Source organism: Rhincodon typus, chromosome 7 (genome assembly GCF_021869965.1).
Source record: "Rhincodon typus isolate 14 chromosome 7, sRhiTyp1.1, whole genome shotgun sequence".
NCBI classification, from domain to species: Eukaryota; Metazoa; Chordata; class Chondrichthyes; order Orectolobiformes; family Rhincodontidae; genus Rhincodon; species Rhincodon typus.
This window is the reverse complement of record NC_063338.1, coordinates 1,205,222-1,231,371: the sequence shown is the minus strand read 5'-3', so window position 1 is coordinate 1,231,371 and position 26,150 is coordinate 1,205,222. Positions and strand designations below refer to the sequence as shown.

Here is a 26,150-nt window from a genome sequence, read left to right as displayed (position 1 = left end):
CTCTCTGTCGATTACTGAAACCCTTGCCAGTTGTTCATATTTAAATGGATTTCCTCCATCCAAGTTCTCTCTCAAACAATGACTTTTGCGTTTACCATCTAGCCGCCCGCCGCAAACACCCTTTCCATCATCATATAAAGACAACACCCCTTGCCTTGGACTGGTACAATGGTAATATAGAGAATTAATTTGTGGGAGCCCTATTTATTGTCACTCAAAGCATGGGCTGCAAACTTCCCTATGCTCAGCAGTTATCTAGTGCAAGTATAGCAGCAATATAGTGGCAAAGCTTTGCAATGCTGGGTATGCTGTGCAGGTGGTCCAGTTTACTGGGCAATATTCTGCACAGCTCTCCATGCTGGGCTGTCATCTTGTCAGTTTATGGTATCTGAGCTGGTTCTGTAAGGCAGATTCAGAATTTGATGTAACGAACAATCTCATCTGATCTGGTAATGCCTTTATTCAATGTTCTCATTCTTTTGACTTCAAGAGTCTCAGGTTTAACTCCAACAGTTAGTCCCAATCCTCTGTCTTTTTCCATGTTTCCACAACATGCTCTCAGTTAATTCATTGCTGGTTTCTATCTTTAACGTGAATCTTTCTGTGCCTCTGTATCTTTCCCCAGCTTTGGTTTTAGGCTCTGTAATCTATCGAGTGTTAGAATTGTGAAGCTCAGAAACAATGAAATAGTGTGTTTTGGGCTGTTGTTTCCTTCCCCGTGTATCCCATGAGGTCTCTCAGATAAAGACTGTCCCCTTGATACAAGGTTCAAAACACATTACTCCTCACAACACACTACAGCCAACAAACCACATCAAAATATCCTATGTGTACTGACAGCAACGGAGCCACAGGAATATTAGGAAGCAGGCCATCTAGGAGATGGAGCAACACATCCAATGTCTAAACCTGTCACAGTGAACCCTCCAGTACACACTGTACCATTAAATCCTCTAATCTCTCTATTTCACAGGCATATGGCCTTCCATTCTTCCTGAATAGCATTAACAGGCTCACATTCACTCGCATTATACTCCAACCACCAAACTATTATTTCATTGACTTAACCTGTTTATATTTGTTTGCAGACTCCACATTCTCTTGATAATTTAATTTCCTGCTTATCTTAGTGTCTTTGCTGAATTTAGGTACAATACATTTGTTCCACTACTACAAATCATTGATACAGTTTGTAAATAGTTAAGACCCAGCGCTGGTCACTGTGTGACTCCACTGGCTACAGTCTGTCAAACTGATCAAGATTGATTTATCCTGAATGTCTGCTTCCTGTTTGATAACCAGTACTCCAATATGTTGTATAGCATATTCAATGGGCTCAAAGTTTCTTAAAGACATACGAACAAGGAGTATAGTCGGCAATTCTGCCGCTTGAGCCTCTCTGCCATTTAATACAATCATGGCTGATCTCATCTCATCCTCAGTTCCACTTTTCTGCCCGCTCTCCTTAACCCTTCATTTACACAATATTCCCTACATCCACTGCATTCTGGGGTAGTGAATTACGCAGATTCACAATCCTTTGAGAGAAGTAAGTTCTCCTTATCCCAGTTTTAAATCTGCTCCGCCTTGTCCTAAAACTATGGTCTATTTTTCTAGATTGGCCCACATGAGGAAATATGCACTCCACACCTGCATTGTCAATCACCTTAGCATCTTTCAGATCTCAATGTAATCTCCTCTTATTCTTCCAAATTCCAGACTACTGTAAAGGATAGAACTGCACAATCTCTCTTCATAAGACAAACCCCTCAACTCTGGAATTAATCTAGTGAGCATCTACTAAACTGTCTCCAATGTAACTGCATCCCTCCTCAAGTCAGAACAGCAATGCTGTACACAGCACTTCAGTTGCAGTCTCATTAATGCCTTGCATAGTTTCAGCAACATTTCCCTACTTTTATGCTCTACTTTTTAGAAATAAATGCTGAAATTGTGCTTCCCTTCCTCATTACCTGTTGCACTTGTTTTCTGCGATATGCCAGATCCCTCTGCACTTATTTAAAATGAAGTTTCTCCCTATTTAGATAGCAAGTTGTCTTTCCATTCCTCTGACCAAAATGAGTAACCTTATGTTTATCTACGTTTAATTTCATCTGTGACATGTTGCTGCATTTACCTTACCTATCCATACCCATCTGTAAATTTCTTACATCTTCATTGCAACGTAACTTTCCAAACATTTTAGCATCATCTGTAAATTTTGCTGTTGTATTGTCAATCCCCTGAACCAAGTAATAATATAGATTGCACATAATTGGGGGCCTGAGGACCAAACTTTATAACGCCATACAAGTTGCATTTTGCCAAACAGAAAATGACTTATTCCATCTCTCTGCATTTTATTGGTTAGTCAGTCCTCTATCCAAGCAAATAAATTATTCTTTAACCCCTGCATTCTTATCACATGGATTAATCTTTTGTGTGGTACCTTATTCAATGCCTTCTCAAAGTACAGATATATTACATCTCCACAATCCCCGTTATCCACCTTGCGTGTCATATATTTAAGGAGCTTGAGCAAATCATTTAAATATGATTTACCCTTCATAAAACCATGCTGACTTTGACGGGTTGTGGTTTGACTTTGCAAATATCTTGTTATTAATTCCTTAATAGTGGATTCTAAGAATTTGTCTTAAATTCCAATAGTTTTCTCATTACATTTTATTACCAAGTGAAGATGATTATTCTAAGTTCTTCCCTTTCTATAAATTCTGAGTTCCCTTCCAATTCCTGTGTAACAGGCACAATTGCTTTAAAGATCTAGTCTGATTCTTGTGTGGGTGGGTGAATGGACTCATTCTGTTTCAAGTTTAAAAACTCAATAGCCTGAATATCCTCCTGGTGTTACTACATTATAGTCTCAATGGCCTGAATATCCTGCTCCTGTTCTTGAGCAAGAGGCTAAAGGTCTGTTTATCTTTCTCCTGTTGCTGTATGAGAGACTTGTAGGCTTATGGAATCTTCCTGTTTCTATGTAACAGTTTGAAGGCTGAAGGGCTTCCTCGTTTTTCTCCATAACAGACATGAAATACTAAACGGTCTCCTCCTGCATCCCTGAAAAAGGGATCGAAGGAGTGATTGGCCTCCTGTTCCCATATAACATACACGTGGTTGAATTAACTCCTCCTTCCCCATAAAAAGCCTCAAATAGTTTAAATCCTTTTCGAGTTGCCAACAAAAGTCTCAATGTGTTGAATGGCCTCCTCTTACTCCAATGTAACAATCTCCAGTCACTTTGTGGCCTCTTCTATTTCCGGTGATACAGACTTGAGGTGACTGAATGGACTCATCCTGTTGCAGTGTAACAGGATATTGGTGTGCCTAGCCTACTCTGAGACCGGTGCTTTCGGCTAGAGGGGCTGATTGGCTTCATCCTGCTCTGTATATATCCGGCTCTAGGGGCTGACATACACCATGTTCTGGTGTAACATGGTCGAAGATCTGAATATATCTCTGCTATTCCTGTGAAACAGACTCAAGAAGCGGAATAGATTCCTCCATTTGCTGTATAATTGGCTTCTGTTGCTGACTCCTTCTGATTTCCTATATCAAAATAAGATCATCTTTCATTCTTGTAAACTCCAATGGGTTTTAGATTAATTTGAGCATCCTTTCCTGAAAAATTAACACCCTCATTTCAAGAATCAGTTGTGGGATGCATCTCTGAGCTAGCTGCTTCCAAAGCAATAATATCACTGAGGAGACTAAATCTGTACACACTACTCCAGATGTGATTTCACTAATACCCTGTGCAACACTTTACCAGCCTGCTGTAAGGTTTCCATCCAGATTTGAGCAGTCTCAGCTGTCTAGACAAATGAATAGCATTGATCAAAGATCACTCTCCTTCTGCATTCCAGCAGCATAACTGGATATCTGGTGAAAATTTCACAATAATGCTTGAGAATAAGGAATAAGATGTGGCAAGATGATCTCAATGTCAAGATAGACCCCGCCAAACATCTTGTCTGAATCTAACTTTAAGCTCACCAGAGCCCACGTTGCACAGATTCCATTGATTCTGGTAAGGTGGAATTTAGAAAAAAAAACAGCTAGAATAAGTAAACATCAAGGGGAGTTATATATCAAAGTCAAAACTGCAGCACAAACGTTGGGTATGTGAGAAAACAGGAAATTAAATATACAGGTTTGTTGGTACTGTGGTAATGATGGGCGAATTCACATTGCATCTAAACTGTTTTAACCCAAGTGAATGCTAGTGCTAGGAAAAATGGATTTCATAAGTGTGAATGAGACGTTTGCTGAAACAGTATGTTGAGCACCAAGCTAGAGGTCAGGCGATTTTAGAATTGGTGTTGTGTGATCAGAAGAGCAAATTGAAAACCTTGCTGGAAAGGAGCTTTTTGGAGTACTAATTAAAATATATTGAATTTTATATGATCTCTGAATGAAAAATGGCTTTGTAAAAAAAAAAAAATTACGGTTATATACCTGAGTTATGCAAGCCATTAAGGTCAGAAGAAGGCTCAACCCCAAACATCAACTTTCCTGCTCCTCTGATGCTGCCTGGCATGCTGTGTTCCTCCATGCTGTGTTATCTCTGACTCCAGTATCTGCAGTTCTTGCTATGTCAAGGTGTAAGGGCTTCAGAGAATTGAAAAAGTACATGAAAAAGATTTGATGGAAGACAAGCAACGTCTGTTATTCATAGAAACTCTGTAAGGTGTACAATATAAATACATCATTCAAGGTACAAACAGCAAAACTGAAACATGACTCAACGATAGTACATAGAAGAAGTTACAGATTGAATTGGATCAACAGAAGTGGCTTAGAAAAATGCCAGATGTTATGGTAAGCCATGGATTCACTGAAATTTATGACAGAAATTTAAGCAAGAAGGCAGTGCAGGTGTCCCCAGTGGTCATCTCCCTCCAAAATAGGTATACCATTGGGGGAGATGGCTCACCAGGGGAAGGTAGCAGTAGCCAGGTTCATGGCACTGTGGCTGGCTCTGCTGTACAGAAAGGCGGGAAAAAGAGTGGAAGGGCTATAGTCATAGGGGATTCGATTGTAAGGGGAGTAGATAGGCGGTTCTGTGGTTGAAAACGAGACTCCCGAATGGTATGTTGCTTCCTAGGTGCACGGGTCAGGGATGTCTCAGATCAACTGCAGGACATTCTGAAGGGGGAGGGTGAACAGCCAGCTGTCGTAGTGCATATAGGCACCAATGATATGGGTAAAAAAACAGGATGAGGTCCTACAAGCAGAAATTAGGGAGTTAGGAGCCAAGTTAATAAGTAGGATCTCAGAGGTAGTAATCTCAGGATTGCTACCAGTGCCACGTGCTAGTCAGAGTAGAAACTAAAGAATAGGCAGGATAAATGAGTGGCTTGAGAGATGGTGCAGGAGGGAGGTGTTCAGATTTTTGGGACATTGGGACCGTTTCTTGGGGAGGTGGGACTCTTACAAATCGGACGGTCTACACCTGGGCAGGACTGGAACCAATGTCCTAGGGGGTGCTTTTGCTAACGCTGTTGGGGAGGGTTTAAACTAATGTGGCAGAGGGATGGGAACCAAATGAAGATGTTAGTGGACAGTAAGGAGGTAGTAACTAAAGCCTGTAAGGAACTAGATAATGAAGTCAGTGTGACTAAAGGGGAAGAGTAGGCAGACAGCAGATGATGAACGCAAAGGGACAGGTGGTCTGAGGTGCATTTGTTTTAATGCGAGAAGCGTAGTAGGTAAGGCAGATGAACTTAGGACTTGGATCAGTACCTGGAAGTATGATGTTATTGCTATTACTGAGACTTGGTTGAGGGAAGGGCAAAATTGGCAACTAAATATCCCTGAATATGGACGCTTCAGGTGGGATAGAGAGGGAGGTAAAAGGGTTGGAGGAGTTGTATTACTGGTCAAAGAGGATATCACAGCTGTGCTGAGGGAGGGCACTATGGAGGACTCGAGCAATGAGGCAATATGGGCACAGCTCAGAAATAAGAAGGGTGCAGTAACAATGTTGGGGCTGTACTACAGGCCACCCAACAGCGAGCGTGAGATAGAGGTACAAATATGTAGAAAGATTATGGAAAGATGTAGGAGCAACAGGGTGGTGATGATGGGAGATTTTAATCTTCCCAACATTAACTGGGATTCACTTAGTGTTAGGAGTTCAGATGGAGCAGAATTTGTAAGGAGCATCCAGGAGGGTTTTCTGGAGCAGTATGTAAATAGTCCAACTCAGGAAGGAGCCATACTGGACCTGGTGTTGGGGAATGAGCACGGAATGGTGGTTGAAGTTTCAGTAGGGGATTACTCTGGGAATAGTGATCACAATTCCGTAAGTTTTAGAATACTGATGGATGAGATGAGAGTGGTCCTAAAGGAAGAGTGCTAAATTTGGGGAAGGCCAACTAGAGCAAAAATCGGCAGGAGCTGGGGAATGTGGATTGGGAGCAGCTGTTTGAAGGTCAATCCACATTTGATATGTGGGAGGCTTTTAAAGAGAGGTTGATTAGAGTGCAGGACAGACATGTCCCTGTGAAAATGAGGGATAGAAAAGGCAAGATTAGGGAACCATGGATGACAGGTGAAATTGTGAGACTAGCAAAGAAGAAAAAGGAAGCATACATAAGGTCTAGGTGACTGAAAACAGACCAAACTTTGGAAGAATATCGGGAAAGTAGGACCAATCTGAAATGAGGAATTAAGAGGGCTAAAAGGGGTCATGAAATATCTCTAGCAAACAGGGTTGAGGAAATTCCCAAAGCCTTCTATTCGTACATAAGGAGCAAGAGGGTAACTAGAGAAAGGGTTGGCCCAATCAAGGACAAAGGAGGGAAGTTATGCAAAGAGTCAGAGAAAATGAGTGAGATTCTTAATGACTACTTTGCGTTGGTATTCACCAAGGAGAGGGACATGACAGATGTTGAGGTTAGGGATAGATGTTTGATTACTCTAGGTCAAGTTGGCATAAGGAGGGAGGAAGTGTTGGGTGTTCTAAAACGCATTAAGGTGGATAAGTCCCCAGGTCCGGATGGGATCTATCCCAGGTTACTGAGGGAAGCAAGAGAGGAAATAGCTGGGGCCTTAACAGATATCTTTGCAGCTATCCTTGAGCACGGGTGAGGTTCCGGAGGACTGGAGAATTGCTAATGTTGTCCCCTTATTTAAGAAGGGTAGCAAGGATAATCCAGGTAATTATAGACCAGTGAGCCTGACGTCAGTGGTGGGGAAGCTGCTGGAGAAGATACTGAGGGATACGATCTATTTACATTTGGAAGAAAATGGGCTTATTAGTGATAGGCAGCATGGTTTTGTGCAGGGAAGGTCATGTCTTACCAACTTGATAGAATTCTTTGAGGAAGTGACAAAGTTGATAGATGAGGGAAGGGCTGTGGATGTCATATACATGGACTTCAGTAAGGCGTTTGATAAGGTTCCCCATGGTAGGCTGATGGAGAAAGTGAAGTTGCATGAGGTCCAGGGTGTACTAGCTAGATGGATAGAGAACTGACTGGGCAACAGGAGACAGAGAGTTGTAGTGGAAGGGAGTTTCTCAAAATGGAGAACTGTGACCAGTGGTGTTCCACAGGGATCCGTGTTGGGACCACTGTTGTTTGTGATATACATAAATGATCTGGAGGAAGGTATAGATGGTCTGATTAGCATTTTAGAAGATCCAATTCAAGAGTGAACTATACAGTAAATGGAAAAGCTCTGGGGAAAATTGATGAACAGAGAGATTTGGGTGTTCAGGTCCATTATACCCTGAAGATGGCAACGCAGGTTGATAGAGTGGTCAAAAAGGCATAAGGCATGCTTTCATTCATCAGACGGGGCATTGAGTACAAGAGTTGGCAGGTCATGTTACAGTTGTATAGGACTTTGGTTCGACCACATTTGGAATACTGCGTACAATTCTGGTCGCCACATTACCAAAAGGATGTGGATGCTTTGGAGAGGGTGCAGAGGAAGTTCACCAGGATGTTGCCTGGTATGGAGGGTGCTAGCTATGAAGAGAGGTTGAGTAGATTAGGATTATTTACATTAGAAAGACGGAGGTTGAAGGGGGACCTGATTGAGGTCTACAAAATCATGAGAGGTATAAACAGGGTGGATAGCAAGAAGCTTTTTCCCAGAGTGGGGGATTCAATTACTAGGGGTCACGATTTCAAGGTGAGAGGAGAAAAGTTTAAGGGAGATATGCGTGGAAAGTTCTTTACGCAGAGGGTGGTGGGTGCCTGGAACGCATTGCCAGCGGAGGTGGTAGAGGCGGGCACGACAGCGTCATTTAAGATGTATCTAGACAGATACATGAATGGGCAGGGAGCAGAGGGATACAGATCCTGGGAAAATAGGAGACAGGTTTAGATAGAGGCTCTGGATCGGCGCAGGCTTGGAAGGCCAAAGGGCCTGTTGCTGTGCTGTAATTTTCTTTGTTCTTTGTTCTTTGACCCAACAAAGAAGACCAATAAGCTGATAAGAAAATCAAAAGTGAACAAGAACGTAAACTAGCAGGAAACATAAAGACCAACAAAAAGCTTTTATTGATAATTGAAAGGAAGGTAAGAGCAAGGTCAAATGTGGAACAGTGAATGTGCAGACAGGATCATTTATTGTAGAGAACAGAGAAATTAGATGGGAAACTAAACAGTTAAACTGGCATTTTTGTGGCAATCTTCATTGAGGAAGATCCAGAAATTCTCCCAGAAATACGAAGTGACCATAGGACTTGTGTAACTAAGGTCTAAAAACATTCATATCAGGAGTGAGGTAGTATTTGAAAACATAGCTAGTTTGAGTATTGATAAGTCTGACGGACTAGATGTACTTCACACCAGAATTTCAGAAGAAGCAGCAATAGACATATTGATTGCGTTGGTGATCACTGTGCTATTTTCCTAGACATTCTGGCTCCCTGCCTTTGCATTCTGAATAACCGGAAGGGTATAAACGTAATCCAACCATTTAAAAATGGAAGAAGAGGGAGCGTGTCGAACCACAGAGCAGTTAACTTTTCATTCACTTTCGGGAATCTGTTGGAATCTATTAGAAAGACTGTGGTATTGGATATTTAGAAATTAATAGCAAAATTGAAGAGAATCATAACACATTTATGACAAACTTTTTTGGAATTGTTTGAAGATGTTTCTTGCAGACACAGACAACGAAGAACCAGTGGATGTGGCATAGTACAGGAGGATAATTTAAGTACTCACACTGTGAGTTAGTAAATAAAATGAAAGAGAAGGATATTGGGAAGAATATATACAAATGGTTGGTAAAAGTTAGGTTTACCTTTCTTTAAAGGGAATTGGAATATAGAAGTAAAGATGTCCTGAGCAGTTGTAGACAGTGTTGGTGAGACTGTACCTGGATTATTGTGTCTCGCTTTGGTGTCCCAATCTAAGAAAGAATATACTGACCACAGAGTAAGTGTGATGAGCATTCACCAGATTAAACCCTCAAAGGTTGTGTGATGAGGAATCTCGGCCTGTGGTCTCGAGAGTTTCAAGGATTGAGAGGTGATCGCAGTGAAACTTAGAAAATTCACACAGAAGGGACTGATTAACATAGGGGCATGGAAAAGTGCTGGCAGGCAACATTAGGGAGAATCCCAAGATATTCCATGAGTGCATCAAGCGGATCAGAATAACCAGGGACCAAATAGGGCTCATTAGAAAATGAGGGGGCAATTTGTGCAAGAAGCTGGAGAACATTCATAGACTGTTACATGAGTGCTTCACATCTGTTTTACTTGGGAGAAGGAAAATGCAGGAATTCAAGATGGACTGTGAAGCTCGAGAGCAGATTGATATAAGATGCGAGCATGGATTGATGGTTTTGGCTGATAAAATTCCCCAGATCCAGATGAGTTGTATCTCAGGCTGCTGTTGGGGACAAGGGGAGGAAAGTCCTGACCCAAATTTTTAAGTAGAATCTAGACACAGAGGTGGTGCCAGAAGAATATAGAATCATTAATGTGTTTCCATTTTACAGCACAGGTGGTGGAGATAGGCCAGCGAACTCTAGACCAGTGAGTATCAGATCAGTGTTAGGGAAACTATTGGAGAAAATAAGGAAGAAGAAAATTCATCTCCATTTTGAAAGGCAAGGTTTGATCAGGGATAGTCAGCATGATTTTACCAGAGGAATGTCATATCAAACGAATTTGACTGAGTTTTTTTTAAGGAGGTAGTTTATATAGCTTTTCAGCAAGGGCCTTTAAAATGTTTCACATGAGAAACTGACAAAGACAGTACAATCTCATGATATCAAAGGTAACGTGGCAAGTTGCGTCCAACATTAACCTAGCGGCAGGACACAGAGGGTGGTGATGGAAGGCTATTTGTGTGACTGGAGACCAGAGTCCGGTCGCGTACCACTGGGATCAATGGTTTGTCCCTTGATATTTGTGGCATTCATAAATGACATAGATGTGAATGTTGGGGGGATGTTGAGTGAAGGCAATAAGCATGTCTGTGTTTGACACAAAGATTGGCTGGGTGGTTGGCAGTGAGGATGAAAGGTCTTATGTTACAGGAAGATATTGATGGAGCGGTCTGACAGGCAGAACAATGGCAGATGGAATTTAACCCTGATAAATATGAGGTGATTAAATTTTGAAGAAGGAATCAGACAGAGGAGTACTCAAGGAATGGCAGCACACTAGGTAAGCTCAGAGGGTGCTTCTCCACTGTTCCGTGAATGTGACTGGACAGGTTATAAGGCTAGTTAAGAAAGAATAGGGGACCGTAAGCATAAGCATAGTCTTTATTTGTCGAGTCATAGACCATAAGAACCATACAGGACTTTGGTTAGACCAAGTTGGAATACTGTGTGCAGTTGTGTGTGCCAAATTACAGGAAGGATGCCATTGCTCTGGAGTGGGAGCAGAGGAGATTCACCAGGATACTCCTTTGGATGGACGATATCAGCTATGAAGAAGCAATGGCCTAATAGTAGTTTTGCTGGATTGTTAATCCAGAGGATCAGCGAATCTTCTAGTGACCTGGGTTTGAATCCCATCTCAGCAGCTGGTGACATTGAATTCAATAAATATCTGGAATTAAGAGTCTAATGATAACCATGAATCCTCTGTCAATTGTTGGGAAAAACCTATCTTGTTCACTTATGCTCCTTTAGGGAAGGAAACAGTCATCCTTACCTGGTCTGGCCTACATGTGATTCTAGACCTACAACAATGTGGTTAACTCTTAACTGTCCTCTGGGTAATTAGGTATCAGAAATAAATGCTGGCCTAGCCAGCGACACCCTCATCCTGTGAATGAATAAGGGGGAAAAAAAGAGAGGCTGGATAAACTGAGATTGTTTGTTTCAGAGAAGACAAGGCTGAGGAGGATGTAATTCACCATTATAAGATTATGCAAGGCATCGACAGGGTACATAGAAAACAGCTATTCCTTTCAGCCAAAGAGCCAAGAACAAGGGAGCATGCTTTTATAGTTCACTCAAAGATAATGAGAACTGTTGATGCTGGAATCAGAGATAACACAGTGTGGAGCTGGAGGAATGCAGCAGGTCAGGAAGCATCAGAGGAGCAGGAAAGTTGATGTTTCGGGTCGGGACTCTTCTTCTGAAGAAGGGTCCTGACCCGAAATGTCAGCTTTCCTGTTCCTCTGATGCTGCCTGACCTGCTGTGTTCCTCCAGCTCCACACTGTGTTATGCTACTTTATGAAGAGTTTGATGTTTAGAAAGGATTTGAGGATTGTATTTCACCCAGTTGCTGTTGGGGGTCTGGAATACACCGTCTGAGAGGTGTCACGGGTAATCTTACAACCATTAAAAAGTGTTTCGATGAGCACCTGTACTGTCATAGCATTCATGTTCGCGGGCCTCTTGTACAAAAGTGAACTAGTAGAGATCGTGCTATATTTCTGATGGGACGAACACTATGCTTCCATGATTGTATGATTCTGGAAGGTCATTGCGCAGTTTAAGATCGGAATTGATAGTTTCTGAAGGGTATATTAACAAAGATTACAGGAGTGAACTGTAATAGCTTCTAAAATTATGCCAATGGGAAAAGTAAAGGAGAACAAGTGCAGTTTCCTTATTGTCTGAAACCAGAGAGTGGAGAACAGGCAAATGGCAAAACTATGAAGTAACTACGGTCTCCACAAAACAAAACTAAACAACAACAACAACAAAATCTTCTCAGCAACACCAGGAAACCAAAGTCTGGTGAGAAAAAAGGAACAGAAGGAAATTAGTAAATAAATGGTTTTGGAGAAACTATTGGGACTGAAATTAAATGGCATAAAGAAAGTCAACATAGCTTTATGAAATGGGAATCATATTTGAGAATCCGACTGGTAGATAAATTACGAAGGAACAATATGCAATGCATTTGGATTTTCAGGAAGATTTTTGGTGAAGTCTCAAACCTTGACTGCAAAATCAAAACTTATGGGATTGGGGCTAATATATGGATATGGTTTTAGAATGGGAGAGCTGACAGGAAACAGTGAGTAGATTTTAAAATTTTGCATTGTTATCAGGTGTATTTTACAGTAAAAATACAGTGAAAAACTTTAATTTGTCGCCATAAAACAGCACGGTTTTAAATAATTTAAGAATATGAAAAAAGAAAGATATAGCTTGAAGAGAGTTCATCAGTCCTGAGTCAGCTCATCACCATCAATGACGCCTGTGCCACTATTCCACTGCTACTGCTTCACCGCCATCCACACAGACCCAACCAACATTGAAGTCATCGATCCTTAGGTGCCATTTATGCCACTGTTCTGAAACTCCTCTGCCACTGTCTTGTGGCTTCCTGCACCAGATCAGAATAGGTCGCACCTAAGCCAACCTCTTAGATGTAGTCACAATGTCCTTCCACCATCGCTAATGCCAGGCCAACCATAGATCATTCATAGTTCATAGAATCCCTACAGTGTGGAAATAGGCCCTTTGGCCCAACAAATCCACACCGACCCACAGAGCATCCCACCCAGACCCATCCCCTATAATCCACCAATCTACACATCCCTGAACACAATGGGTAATTTTAGCATAGCCAATCCACCTAGCCTGCACATCTTTGGACTGTGGGAGGAAACCCACGCAGGCATGGGAAGAATGTGCAAACTCCACAAAGGCACTTGCCCGAGGGTGGAATTGAATCCGTGTCCCTGTGCTGTGAGGCAGCAGTGCTAACCGCTGAGCCACCATGCCGCCCAACAACCAACAACGAAATTGCTGATTCTCAGGTGCCATCTTTTGTTTCTCAGCCAATCTTGCCAACGTCTCCTCTGCCGATGTAGCAACCACTGATTCCAAGTCATATGCTTGCTCAAGAAAGTCAAGTCGGGGCTCAATCTCCTCCTCATTGGATCCCCTCAAGGTCTGTGTTGTGGGTCTGCTTGAGGTTCATGCGCTGGGATCTCGCTGCAACCATGCTGTCCAATTTCTGGACAAGGTAAGTCAGTTTAAACAAAAGGGAGATGGGAAAAAAACAAGAAAAAGAAAACAGTCAGAGCGAATCAGCTCCGGCACAGAAGATCTACTGTGCTGCCGTCTTGGACAAGAAACGCCAGGATAAAAGGATTTTTTAGAGTGGAAGACTCGTGGGGTACTGCAGGTACTGGTACTTGAGCCCCAGCTCTTCACAAGATATGTCAAAAATTTGGTAAAGGGAATCAAATGCAATACTTCCAAGTCAGCTGATGGCACTAAACTATGTTGGATTGTGAGTGGCGAGGAGGACGTGGAAAAGCTCCCAAGTGATAGAGACAAGTGGAGTGAATGGGAAAAAATGAAGAGCAGACAAAGAGCAAAGTGGGTAGATATGACGTTGTGCAGTTTGGAGGGAAAAATAGAACGGCAGCCTACAATATGAAAAGTGATTGATTGAAAATGTCAATCTTTAAAGGGACTTCCGCTCCATATTTTATTATTTCCTTCTGCGCAGACCTCCGAAGTCCATGCAGGGCAGCGACTTCTGAAACCCGAAGTTAATACTTGGAATGGCATTGGCACACCAATCAGTGTATCTCGACCTGCCAAGTGGGTAGCAAAAACATTGAAAAGGACCTCGATCTCCTTGTACACCAGACACTGAAAACAATATTGCGGGAACAGAAGCAGTTAGGAAGATAAATGGCATGTTAACCTTCATTTCAAGTGGATTACAGCATAGAAGTAAGCTTGTCTTGCTACAGCTGTGAAAGGCGTTGATGAGACATAATCTCGAACATTGTTGAGCATTGTGTGCAGTTTTGGTCTCCAACATAATCAAGGATTGAGGGAGTGCAGCGATGGCTGGCCAGACTGGTCAGTGGGATAACAGACACAACAAGGTGCAGGTCTGGATGAACACAGCAGGCCAAGCAGCATCATAGGAGCAGAAAGGCTGATGTTTCGGGCCTAGACCCTTCATCAGAAAAGGGGGAGGGGAAGGGGGTTCTGAAATAAATAGGGAGAGAGTGGGAGGCGGATAGAAGATGGATAGAGGAGAGGATAGGTGGAGAGGAAACAAACAGGTCGAAGAGGCGGGGATGGGGCCAGTAAAGGTGAGTGTAGGTGGGGATAACAGCCTTGTTGTGTGAGCAGAGTTTGTGTCAACTGGGCCCGTATCCCATGAGGTTTAGGGAAATGAATGGAGGTATCAGTGAAACATTTCAAACTTTGACACAGCGAGACAGATTGGAAGCAGATATGATTATTCCCCTGGCTGGGACTTCTAAAACAAGGGATCCAAGTATTAGGTACAGGCAGGTCACTCTGTACTGAGATGAGAATAAGTGTCTGCACTCAGAGACTGTAGAACATGGGAAATACTCTGCCACGTCAAATCTGTGGAAGTCAAAACACTGAATATAAATCAGGATTTCTGGACACTAAAGAGATGGAGAGAGAGCAGGAGAGTGGTGTGAAAATAGCGGATCAGTAATCATTACATTGAATTGCAGAACAAAATCAATGGACAGAAGGGACGACTGCAGTTCCTATTTTATAATCTTTTTTACAATGGTTAATTACATTTCAGGATATGTATTTCGTGCGTGAAAGTGCATTGAGGAGATGTTCGGCCCTGAACTAGAAAAGCCGGAGGCTCAATGGGTTGAATGGCCTACTCCTTTCCAAATATTTCTGAGTAATCTGTGGGAAAGTTCTGTAAATGTTGCCACAAGCACTCAGATGTTAGGAAGGAGACCTCTGCAGGGTCAACAGGACTGTGTTTCCCGTTCCCTTTCTAATACAGGGGCTGGTGCTGGATGTTGTGTCCGGTTTTGTCCTTGAAGACCTCGAAGCAGTTTGATACAATTGAGTGTTTTCCTTGGCCATTTCAGGGACCATTGAAGAGTTCATCACTTTACTGTGTGTCTGGAGTCACGCTTAGGCAAGACCAGGAAAGCACGATCGATCTGCTTCGTGAACGTACATTGGAGAAGCAAATTGCTGTTTTCAATTGACATTGGCTTCAAGGTCACAATTACTGACACAAAATTTTAAAGTTGATATTTTATTAATTGTTTTTAACTTCCACCAACTGCCAGAGCATTAGCCTGGTCCGGATTAGCAATCCAGTGACATTTCCACAACAGCATCATCTCCAAACGGAACCTATCAGAATCCACACTGTGCAGGTTATTTCTGTGCTGCTTGACAGCTCTTTTAAAAAGAACTTCTGCCAATTTGACTATCGTGATGAGACTGAGGGTGTGGCAATTGGTCAGATAGTAGTTATTGTCCTCTTAGGGGACTGTACATAGTTGAGCAATTATCCACATTGCCAGGGAGATGTCAGAGTTGGAGCTGGATTCAAACGGCTTCCCTAGGTGCTCAGCTTGCTGTGCAGTCCTAATGCAGCAATGGTGCCAGGGCCCACTGTCTTTGCCATATCTACTTTGTTAGTTGTTTCTTAATGTCACGTGCAGCAAATCAAATTGGTTGAAGACTGGCATCTGTGATTCTGTGGATATCATGATAAGGCTTAGGTGGATCATCCACTGAACGCTTTGGCTGAGGATAGTGCAGATACTACATTCTTGTCTTTTGCCCTGATGTGCAGGGCTGTTCCATTATTTAGGATGGGGATATTTGTAGAGGCCTCCCTCCAGTGAGTTTTTTAATCGCACAACACCATTAATGACTGGATGTGGCAAGACGGCAAAGCTTAAATCTGATCCGTTGCACTTGGGATCATTTCACCCTGTGTGTCAAATGTTAGTTTTGCTGTTTGGAATTCAAGCAGCCAAAGGCGGTAGGTTTAAATGGTTGTCATCAGTTTTAGGTGCACATGGTTCTGACCATAGAATGTTCGCTCTCACTCGTCACGGAGACATATATCAGTTTGATGCCAATGGTAGACTGAGGGATTATCCTGGGCAAAAAGTTACAGAGTGTTGTGGTTGAATAAAATTCTGCTTCTGCTGCTGCTGCGTTCTACAGCACCACATGATGGTGCAGGTTTGAGCTGCAGTACCTGCTATGCTGTTCAGCAGCCTGTCCCCCAGCTCACACCAAAACCCATTCACCCATCAGACCTTCACTCAGTGATCTAGTCTGATTTCTGATGCGGTAGCACTTCCGTTTTAATATTCTCATTCTTGCGAGGGTCTCTTCATGGTGTCATGCCTCCAATTTGTCACATCCCTCAAAACATTTTAACATATTCGTCTGAATCTTTTCCCTTCCAGTACTTCTGTCTTTTGTGTTTAAAGTGAATGTGTTTCCCTCTGTTTCTCTCCCTAATCATAATTAAGAGCTCCATAGTGTCAGTGTTGCCAGCCTTATGTAGTCTCAGAAACAATGAACTTGTGCATCTTTTGTTATTGTTTACTTCGCAGTGTATGACACTCCATGTTGGACAGGGCCTTTGAGCAGCTTTGACACACGTCTTTGAACCTCATTCAAAAAACAGGAAATCCTGGAGAAACTAAGCAGGGTTGGCAGCATCTGTGGAGTGGAAGCAGAATTGATTTTTCAGGTCCAGAGACCCTTCTTCAGAGCTCCTCGTTTCTCGAGCAATTTTTGTTTTTGTTTCAGATTTCCAGTGTCCTCTGTTCTTTGTTTTATTTAAAATTTGTTTTGTGTCTATTCATTTCTGGAGAAACTCAGGTTTGGCAGCATCTGCAGAGCCAGAGAAACAGAGCTGACATTTCAACTCCAGCCTGACACTTCTTCAGAACTGAAAAGGATTGGAAAATGTACTTTTTAATACCTAGCCAGAGGTGGTGGAAGGGAAAAGGGAAACAGAGGGTGTGGAGGCTCAATGCAAAAGACAATAGGCTTTTCACGGTGGTGAAAGAGAAACAGATGTGAAATGTGTGTAAATTAAAGTGTGAGTGGTGAAAATGGGTTCTTACCATTGAGTGCAAGATAAACAAGACGCAAACAATACCAGGAGACTGGGAGGCAGAATGTATGAAAAATGAAGAACAGTCATAATGAGGTCAGGCTGTGAAGCTATTGAATTGAATATTAAGCCCTACAGGCTGTTGTACTCGAGCTTGGGTTGTGTTTCATTGGAACAGTGTGGCAATCCAGGAATGAAATGATGGCATGAGAGCAATGCAGTTTAGTGAAATGGGAAGCAATTAGAAGTTCGGTGTTATTCTTACAGAAAAGTGGAAGTGTTCCTCAGAGCAGTCTCTGTTTGGTCTGGACAATGGAAAACAGGCTACATTGTGAGCTGCAATGACATTAGACTGGATTGAAAGAGTACAAGTGAAATGTTGCTTCACCTGGAAGTTGCATGTGTGGCCTTCAACAGTGAGGAGGGAAGAGGTGAATGGGCAAGCGTTGCAGCTTCTGCAATTGCTAGGGAAGGTACCATGAGGGAGTGGGGAAGTGTTCGGGATAATGGAGGGTTTCACAGAGGGAATGGTCCCTGTGAAATGCTGACAGTGGACGTGGGGATGGGGGAAGGTGTATTTAGTTGCACTGTCCTACTGGAGGTGGCAGAAGTGGCCAAGGATGACTCTTTGAAACTGGAGACTAGTGCAGTGAAATTCAAGGACAAGGGGATTTCTATCATTCTTCTGGAAAGGAGGCGAAAGGGTTGAGGGCTGAAATGTACAATATGGGACAGTCACAGGAAAAGGGCCTGACAATAAGAGTTAGCGGTGTCGATTTCTGGATGGAAGGTAAAGGAGGACATGTCGGAGGCTTCCTACTGAAATATGGTGTAATTGGAACAGAAGTGACAGAGAGGGAGAAACTGAGAGAATAGAGTCACTCTCAGCTGATCATGTTTCAGCTACACTTGGAAGTTCTCACTGAATGAACGGAAAGAACGAGGCATCTAAATTGCTAATGTTTTTCTGACATCTTATCGAAAGCGGGATGTGAAAATAGACACAGGGATGGTAAGGGAATGTGCAGTGGCAGGCACTTAAGGAAACATTTCATAATGCTCAGCAATGATTCATTCTCGTCAAAAAGAAGGACTCGATAAGAAGATGAACCACCCATGGTTTACAAAGGCTATCAAGGATAATATTCAATCACAAAATGAAGAATTAAAATTGACAAGAAATCGTATAGGCCAAATTTGGAGCACTTATTTTCAGAACCAGAAGCAGATCACATTAACTGAAAAGAAGGAAGAAAACTTTAATGAAAGTAAATCAGTAAGAAATCTAAAAACAAGCAGCAGCATCTTTTCCATATATAAGGATTTCAAGGTGTGTGTGACCCTTGGAAGAAAGGAATTCACAAAAGTATATATGGGACACTTGGACAATTGATTACGGAGAACGGAGAACTGGAAGATAATGTAAACCAGTATTTTGTATCGATCTTCACAGGGGACGACAGTACAAGCATTTTAAAGATATAAGCAAGATGGTAATGGGAAGGAAGTTCTTGAACTGTCTCTAACACAAGGGACAAGGCTCTTGATAAGCAAATAAGACTAAGGGTAGTCAAGTCAGCAGCAACTGACACCCTGTTTTAAAAGATGTGGTCGCAGAGGGTCCAGTGTCATTGTTTGAACTATTCCCAGAAGTCTCTAGATTCCAGGAGTGTTCCAGCGAAACTGGCAAAGCTCTAAGCCTGTCTTCAGGAAGGGAGCGAGGCAGAAGTAGGAACCTATAGAACAGGAAGCCTAACGTTTATTGTTAGGAATCTACTAGATTCCATTATTAAGGAAAGGATTGCAGGACCTTTAGAAAAGTTTAATCAGAGTCAACATGCTTATGTGAAAGGGAACTCATGCTCTAAAATGAAAAACATGCAAACTGTTGTAGGACTTCACTGGAAACCTAACAAGCAGACTTGAGGAAGGGAAACTGCTGGACAGTGCTTTTGGCTTTCCAGTGGTTTTCAATTACATGCTATAATATAAAGGTTCTTATTCACAACAGGAGCTCACACTATGATGAGTAACGTATTAGTATGGAATGAGGATTGGTTAACACACAGACGACTGAGAGTCGGGATGAATAGATCTTTATCAGGTTAAAAAATATGTATCGACTAAAGTACCACAAGTGCCAGTTCTATGGCATCAGTTATTTACTGCGTATAATGATGGGCTAACGGAGGGGGCTTGAGTGAATTTTATTTCAAAGTTTGCAGATGACACAAAGATAGGTGGTAGGGCTTGTAATAAGGATGTAAGGAAGGTGAGCAGTAATTTAGACATGGTCAGTGAGATTTTAGATTTAGATTTATTGTCACAAGCACCTAAATACAGTGAAAAGTTTTATTTGCAAAGTGTTGCCACAAGCAAGTGGAGTTTATTGTAAAAAAAATGAAAATAAAAACTTTGCACAACTGAGAGGGACCTAGTTGTAGAGGAGGATAGTGTGAAACAGGCTGGTAGGCTAGAGGAGGTTGATGTTAGTAAGGAAAATATGCTAGGAATTTTGAGGAAGTTGAAGATAGATAAGTCCCCTGGTCCTGATGGGATTTAGCCAAGGATTCTATGGGAAGTGAGGGAAGACATCGCAGGGCCTTTGGTGATGATCTTTTCGTCCTCACTGCCAACTGGTATCGTGCTGGAAGATTGGAGAGAGGCAAATGTCATTCCCTTGTTCAAAAATGGGAATAGGGATAACCATGGAAATTACAGGCCAGTTAATCTTACATAAGTGGTGGGCAAATTATTGGAAAGGGCTCTGAGAGATAGGATTTATGATCACTCAAAAAGGCACAGTTTGATTCATGATAGTCAGCATGGATTTGTGAGGGGTAGATCATGCCTCACAAACCTTATTGAATTCTTTGAAGAGGTGACCAAATACATGGATGCAGATAGAGCAGTGGATGTGGTATACATGGATTTAAGTAAGGCGTTTGATAAGGTTCCCCATGGTAGGCTCATGCAGAAGGTAAGGAGGCATGGGATAGGGGGAAATGTGGCAAATTGGATTCAGAATTGACTGACCCTTAGAAGACAAAGGGTGGTAGTGGACAGAAAATATTGAACATGGTGCTCAGTTACAAGTGGTGTACCACAAGGATCTGTTCTGGGTCCTATTCTATTTGTGATTTTTGTAAATGATTTGGATGAAGGAGTTGAAGGGTGGGTTAGTAAGTTTACGGATGATACGAAGGTGGGTTGCGTTCTGGACAGTGCGGAGGGCTGTTCTAGTTTCAAAGGGTCATTGATAGGATGCAGAGCTGGACTGAGAAGTGGCAGATGGAGTTTAACCCTGGAAAGTGTGAGGTGATTCATTTTGGAAGGACAAACTTGAAAGCAGAAAGCAGGGTTAACGGAAAGATTCTCGGCAGTGTGGAGGAGCAGAAGGATCTTGGGATTAATGTCCACAGTTCCCTGAAAGCTGCCACCCAGGTGGATAGAGTTGTTAAGAAGGCGTATGGTGTGTTAGTTTTCATTAATAGAGGGATTGAGTTCAAGAGCCGTGAAGTTATGTTCCAGCTATACAAAAGCCCGGTTCGGCCACATCTGGAGTATTGTGTCCAGTTCTGGTCGCCTCATTACAGGAAAGATGTGGAAGCGTTGGAAAAGGTGCAGAGGAGATTTACCAGGATGTTGTCTGTAATGGAGGGAAGGTCTTACGAGGAAAGGTTGAGAGAGCTCGGGCTTTTCTCTTTAGAACAATGAAGGATGAGAGGTGACTTGATAGATGTGTACAAAATGATCAGAGGTATAGATAGAGTAGGCAGCCAGAGACTTTTTCCTCGGGTGGAGGTAGCTATTATGAGGGGGCATAGTTTTAAAGGGAGTGGAGATAGATATAGGGGAGACGTCAGAGGTAGGTTCTTTACTGAGAGAGTGGTCGGGGCGTGGAATGCATTGCCAGAGATGGTAGTGGAGTCGGCCTCATTAGGGGCATTTAAGCGGCTATTAGATAGGCATACGGATGATAGTATAAGGTAGGGGTGGAGGTTAAATAGACCTTAGGTTTAGGGTAAAAGTTTGGCACAACATTGTGGGCCGAAGGGCCTGTACTGTGCTGTAATGTTCTACGTTCTATGTTCTATGACACTGGGAGCCAAAGGACAGGCTATTATTTAATGTAGAGGTCTAAGAAAAAGCGCAGAGCGAAGGGATCGTGGTGTTCCTATGTATGAAACATAATGTTAGCAAGCTGGTACAGCTAGTAACTAGGTTAACTGATTTGGCTAATTCCTGAGCTGGAAGTGTTGACTGATCAAGAACGTCTAAAATGATTAAGTGTTCATTCATTTTAGTTGAAATGAATGAGTGATATTATTGATATTACTGAGATGCAGAGAGAACATGACAAGGTAGCTGTTGAGTAGTTGTTTCCACTCCTGAGTGGAGACTCTAACTCAGGGACATAGATACAGAATAAGGGATGTCGATTTAAAACTGAGACACAATGAAATTTCTTCTCTTGGAAGGTAGTGAACGCCTGAAATTCTCTAACCCGGGGGTTGCGGAGGCTAAATCACTGAAAGTATTTACAGATGAGGTGGATGAATTTTTGACATATCAGTGAGTTGAGGGAAACAAGCAGTTGGCATGAAAGTGGAGTTGAGCCTTGGAGCAGATCAGCCATGCTCTTATTGAATGACTGGGCAGACTTGAGGGGCAGAATGGCCTACTTTTGTTCCTACTTCTTATGTTCTCATGTTATGGACCAGACCAAACCACCTCAAAACATTCAGAAGATAGTCTAGACACTCACGTTTTCATATTTTAAAGGTAAGGTGTTGCATTCTGGATGCAATTTGATTGGTCAAACTATTGGATTTAAAGCAAAACATACTTTATTTATCCACTGTAGTTAAAATACAACAAAAGAAAAAAGGTATTGGAATAATTTAATTTTGTTAGAAAACTTAACACAATAATAGACACAGCAACTATTACTACTAACCTGTTCCAATACAGCAACATCACATAAACACACCCTGGGCAAAAGGCAAAATCAGAAAACAGATTGTCTCACATGCAACTCCCATAGCACACAGAAAACCCCCAGCTTCTGGTTGCAAACAAGAGAGGGAAAGAATAGTTTTCACTTCTTCAAGACCCTGACAGAAACTGCAAGTTAAAACTAAAATTCGTGGTTCTGTGGGAGCTTGATCACACCATTCGGCTGCATCTATTGTTCCAACTTCAAAAAAAGTACCTCAGGCGTCACAAGCTGTTTACTACAGTGGATGTGGTAGGCTGTTCGACACCACTGCCTTAAAACCTCTCTTCCAACAAATAAACGAACAAAATACATCTTGTAAAATACGGTATCGTCACACTCATGTTCTGTTATTGGGAAGTTACTGGTTATTCTCCTGGAAGTCATGTATGGATTAGTGCATTCAGGGAGACCAGAGGACTTGGTTGAGCCAATTCTGGGTGAGGTAGGAGAGCTGTATTCACCGTGAATTTAGGTCTGCAGCATGACTAACACCTGGAGCAAATGTTCCAGAGAGGGACACGATGAAATGTGAGCTGTAAGGAGGGATAAGTGGGCTCTTCCTGAACTAGCCTGGATTTTCCAAGTACATTTTCCAAGTACATTTACCAAACTGCACTTAACCATTGACGTAGCTTCGAATTGCTCCTGGGTAGGATTTTCGAAGAGCTGAATGTAACATCACAACATAGGACTAAGAAGCACAAGCACATTCGACACTTTGACACTGATCCACGAGTAAATAAGGACGAGGATCACTCCATTGTGGTATCAGCAGCAATTTTCTCTCGGGACACCATTATTGATGATGGGCCAGATAATCAGAGATCTAACACAGTCAACATGACCTGCACTGTCCCGTTCATACATCACGTCTGTACTACCTGACCTGCATTGTCCCATTCAACCATCACCACCGTACTCACTGACATATACAATTCCGTTCACCAATCACCCTTGTACTCAATGATCTACATTATCCTGTTCACCCATTACACCTGTATCATTGAACAACACTGTCACATTCACCCAGCAATGCTGTGCTCACTAACCCACACTGTCCCATTATCCAATCAACCCTGTATTCACTGAAATACGCTGTCCTGTTCAGACATGACCGCTGTCTTCACTGACCTGCACTGTACAATTCACCGATCACCTATGTACTCACTGACTTAAACCATCCCGTTCACCTATCACCCCTGTACTCACTGACGTACACTGTTCCGTTCACATAATAGCCCGGTACTCACTGGCTGACACTATCCCATTCACCCATCACCCATCACCGCTATGCTCACTGAACTACACTGTCCGTTCAACCATCACCACTGTACCCACTGACTTACAATGTCCAATTCACCCATCACACCTGTACTCACTGACCAATGCTGTCCCGTTCACTGATCACCTATGTACTCTCTGGCCTACACTGTCGCATTCACCCATCACTCCTGTACCCACTGACATACACTGTCCTGTTCACTGATCACCCCAGCACTCACTGATGTACAATGACATGTTCACCCATAACTCCCATACCACTGACCTACACTGCCCAGTTCACTCGTCACACTTTTTCTCAATGACCTACAATCTACCATTCACCCATCACCCCTTTAGTCATTCAACAATACTGTCCGATTCACCCATTACCCTGTACTTACCGACCTGAACTGTTCCATTCAACAATCATACCTCTACCCACTAACCTACTCTGTCCAGTTCACTCATCAACTTGTAGCCCTGAATTACAGTCACATTCAAAAGTTGCTGCAGTACCCACTGAGCTATACAGCCCTGTTCACTCATCGCACCTTTTCTAACTGACTTACTCTTTGCCATTCACCCATCAACCCTTTGCTCACTACCCTTCACCTGTCCTGTTTTCCCATCACCATTGCACTCAAGTGACATACACTGTCGCGTTCACCAATTCCCCAGTACTCAGTGACCTACACTGTTCCCTTCACCCATCACACCTGTACTCACTGATCTATACTTTCCAATCCAACCAACACTCCTGTACTCACTGAACTATGCTGTCTCATTCAAACATCACTTCTGTATTCAAAGGCCTAAGCTGTCTTGTTCACCCATCACCCCTTTTCTCACTGACCTACACTGCCCGGTTCAACAATGAACCATTTACTCACTGACTTACGCTATCACGTTCACTCACCACCACTGTACTCACTGAAATACGTTGTCTTGTTCACCCATCATTTCTGTAATCACTGATCTACACTGTCCCTCTCACCATCACCCCTGTACTCACTGATCTACACAGTCCCATTCAGTCATCACCATTGTACTCACTGGACTACACTGTCCAATTCACCCATCACACATGTACTCACTGACCAATGCTGTCCTGTTCACTGATTACCTATGCACTCACTGACCTACACTGTCACATTCACCCATCAACCCTGCTCTCACTGACATACACTGTCCCATTCAGCCATCACTCCTCCACCCAGTGACCTCCGCTGTGCTGTTTTCCCATCATCACACTACTCACTGACATATACTGTCACGTTCACCCATTTCCCTTCCCCCACCCCACCCCATACTCAGTGGCCTACAATGTTCTCTTCACTCATCATCCTTGTAGTCCCTGACATACACTGTTCCGTTCACCCACCACCCCTCTATTCACTGACCTACACTGTCCTATTCACCCAAAGTCCCTGTATCGCTGAACTGCATTGTCCCATTAACCCATCTCCCTCTTCTAACGGATCTACACTGTCCTGTTCACCCATCACCTCCTTTTCCCATTGACATACACTGTCCAGTTCAATAATGAAATCTTTACTCAATGACCCACGCTGTCCTGTTCACCCATCACTCCTACAATCACTAACCTATGCTATCCCGTCCACCATCATCCCTGTACGCACTGAACTACACTGCCCAGTTCACCCATCACCACTGCACTCACTGACCTACACTATCCACTTCACCCATCGCTCCTGCATTCTCTGACATATACTATCCCGTTCACCATCACCCCTGTACTCAATGACCTACACTATCCATTCACCTATCTCCCCAACTCACTGACGTAGGCTTTCCCGTTTACTCAAACTCCTGTAGACCCCGAGGTACACATTCCCTCTCAAGCTAAACTTCTGGAACCCACTGAGGTACACTGAACCGTTCACACATCACCAATTTTCCCACTGACCTACTCTTTGTCGTTCATCCATTGCCCCTTTACTCACAGATATCACGGTCCCATTCACCCATCACCCACATACTCACTGACATACACTGTCCCGTTCAACCATCACTCTGTAATTACTGACCTAGGCTGTCATTATCCCCCCTCACCCCTTTTCTTATTGACCTACACTTTCCCGTTCACCCATCTGACTTGTACTCACTGTCCTACACTGTCTCCTTCACTCAACACCCCTGTAACCAATGAATGACACTGTCCTGTTCACCCATCAAACCTGCACTCATTGACCTACACTGTCCCGTTCACACATTATGCCTGTGCTCACTGGCCTGCCCTGTCCCATTCACCCATTTCCTCTGCACTCACTGGCATATCCTGTCCCATTCACCCATCACCCCAGGACTCCCTGAAATACGCTGTCCGTGTACCCATCCCCATTGAACTCATTGATCCATAATATCCCATTCACCTATCACTGATGTACTCATTGACCTACTGTTCTGTTTACCATCACTTTGTACTCACTGACCTACTCTGTCCCATTCACCCATCACCCCAGTACTCACTCACCTACACTGTTCCATTCACACATTAACCTGTACTCATTAACCTACACTGTCCCATTTACACATTAACCTGTATTCAT

The 26,150-nt window shown here is 42.9% G+C and overlaps 1 pseudogene; it reads left to right on the top strand.

Moving 5' to 3' along the window:
* The window catches only part of LOC125483457, a 42,688-nt pseudogene that overhangs the window by 2,692 nt on the left and 13,846 nt on the right, over positions 1-26,150 (top strand).